Source organism: Eutrigla gurnardus (genome assembly GCF_963514095.1).
Source record: "Eutrigla gurnardus genome assembly, chromosome: 15".
Taxonomy (NCBI): domain Eukaryota; kingdom Metazoa; phylum Chordata; class Actinopteri; order Perciformes; family Triglidae; genus Eutrigla; species Eutrigla gurnardus.
Window position 1 is genome coordinate 24,731,555 of NC_139938.1, and position 3,095 is coordinate 24,734,649.

Here is a 3,095-nt window from a genome sequence, read left to right on the forward strand (position 1 = left end):
ATGAAAGGGAGCTGCACTTACACAATGCCATTAATCCTGATAACTGATGCTTAAGCAAAAAAGAAAATTGTTCAATGTTAAACCGATGCTTTCTCTCATTTGTACGACGGCGTATTTGTGAGTTCATAAAGTCGCAGATTTGCTACTTTTTTACGACGCTAACAACCAGCATCTATGCTAGCTAACTTCCCATGAATGTCGCATTTATTTTTGTAATTAATACATCACAACACCTTGCTAAGGTCCTTAGAGTGATGGCTGTTGATGGTTATTGTTGTTTTTTTATATGGGCTAAATTGTCATCTTATGGGTGTTTATTGATCGGGTGGTTGGGCAGAGATGCTAGTGTCATAGCAATGGCAAACATCGGGTCAAGCAACGTTTTTACTTCCTCTATGACCTCTATAATAAAGTAGCAAATCTGATTCTAAATCAGATTTTCCGGTCTGTATGCTAAGCTAAGCTAACCGTCTCCTGGCAGTAGCTTCATATTTAACAGTGGCATCAGTTTTATCCAACTCGGGAAGAATGTGAACGATCATCAAACTATCCCCATAGTTTCCTCTTTTATTGTGCTTCAGAGGAATCCAGTAGGGTTTCTGTAAAACCGCAATCATGTGTTCCGCAGTATAAATGGCAGCGTTGTAGCCGCCAGGCAATGTACAGACATCGGCTTGGCATGTCAGCAGAATCAAAACAATTTCACAAGCAAGCAAAACATCTGACATATATACTGTATAGCTGGATAGGAAAGGTTGACGGAGTTTTCTGGAAACTTTTCGCGAGTTGCTCATTTTGTAGTTTGCATAGTGATTTGCCAAAAAAAGGGAGACATGCAGGTCTTTTAAGGATATTCGAAAGGGAATCCGAATACACCTTATGACAGAAACTGTTAAGCCATGTTAATAAGAATAATCAATACACTCTGTATTGTAGTTTTGCCCCAAATCGGTTCTGTAGATCAGCTGGAGAAAAAATAGACTCAACTTAATCATGATCCTAAAATCTCCCTGAAAGACAATACAACCTCTTTCTTATCATCTTCTGTTTCCCGGGCTCACCTCCTTTTTTTCATTCACCTCTCTCTCTCTTTCTGTCCTCCTCCTCCCTTTCTTAGCCCCCTTCCTCCCTTACTTCCTTCCTTTCTCTCTGTCCCCATCCTCCATGCTAAATGAGAACCAGACGTTCAGCAGACCTAATCAAGATGTCCTCAGCTGAATGAGCCTTATTATGGGATGGGTAAACAGTGAGTTCCGATGTTGCCAGGGGATAAAGTCCCGGGACAAACTGGGGGTTGATTGAGAGGAACGATACTGACATCGCACAGTGAACACTTGTCAGTTACAACTACCATTTGTTGATGATGGAGGAGGAGGAGGAGGAGGAGGAACAGATCTTTTCAGAATCAAAAAATGGAAAAGGTTGAGGATTAGTAAGATTGGTTATCACAACAGTTGGCATAGCAACAGCGCTCATGTTTTATAGAAGCCGACGGCATTATGTAGTCAAAGTTAAGCTTCCCATTGTGTTATATAGCTTGAAACGGTTTGTTGTTACACTCCTGAACTCTGCGAGTCCACAAGGGGTTTCGTGCAGTTTCCTGTGGATTGCTGACTTGAGTGGCCCTGCCATAAACTCTGAGCTGTGCTTGTTTTGTCCTTAATGATGAGAAGTCGTTCGGAATAACAACCTGTACGTAAAGCATGGCTGTAAAAAAGCCGTGCGGTGAGGCTGCTTTTGAGAGTTAACTATGGATCAGATTCCTCGTGGCAGATGTCTAACCTCAAACATTCACCGGGGGGAGTTAATTCCCAAAATGTCTTTGCCTAAAGATACATTTTTTTCCCCTCCACATCAATAAAACATTAGAGGTTCAGTGTGAGAGTCAGTAAGCTGATAAGCTCCCAACTGTCCTTTGTTAAGTAAACAACACAACATACCTCAGAGCGAACGTCTGCCTTGCTGCGACCGCTGTTTCCAGTAAGTGGCGTTTTACATTTCCTGCTCAAAACACTCAGATGTCCAGCAGGTTTTTGTTGAGAATAACGGCGTGGTGCAGGGTGTGGTGTGCTTTATATTTGTGGCAACGGTTTGTTTAGACACAGAAGAAGTACTAAGTCGGAGCTTACTAGCCCGTAGGAAGAACAAAGCAAATTTTACATAGTGGTCAAATGGTGGAATTACAGCTTTCGGGTCCGCACCGTGATGCCAATAATTTTAGGTAAATTAACTTCCCACTCAGAACACTTGAACAGCCCTTTTTTTAAATAAAATCTTTAGTTCCTAAAAGTTGCAAAATGCACTAATAGTTAAATCCAGTTATTTTCATGTTTATGCAAATGAATCATATGAAAGGAGACATGGCTGCAGGTCCTGGGAGAAGTAAACGTGAACACAGGTTATGACCGATTCTTTCGCTCCATAGTCAAGTAAATATTGGACCTATTGTGACTTTAAAATTGCATTTTTCAGATGGAAAAAAAATAGCTTTTTTTCATACCTTTCTCTCTCAGAAACAAACTGCTGCAGCACATCTGGCAGCTAATGTTCGTGAATATGTTTAAGAACACACGTAATATTAACATGCTAACGTTGATAAAATGCTAATATTTTAGATATCACATGCTAACTGGCAGTACAACGAATAGATGTTAGCATGTAATTATTTATTTATTTATTTATTTGTTTTAAGCATGCATGTGTGCATGCAAAAAGGACACTCTACTGTCATTAATCTGCCCTTTTGTTTTGAATTGTGTTGAACGACATCAAATCTTAGTCACGACAACAACAACGATGAACGGATTAGTAGCGCGTGGTTTGAGAAGCATCGGCTCCAGGTGGCGGATGATGGGTGAAGTTAAAAGTTCATGTCAAAGTGTCTTTCTGTAATTCGTTGTGCAAACTGCGTAGCAAACTCCACAACCATGTTGCACCGACGGTTCTTAAAGCAAAAGGCAGAAATGATTCTCCCATCCTGTTTGGTCCGTCTGGAGTGTGCCGCCCCTCCAGCCCGACTCAAATCACCAAGAGCAACAGTTAGGTTGTTTTTAAAAAAAATAAAAACTACGTTTCCCACTGTGGCCTCTCTGTTG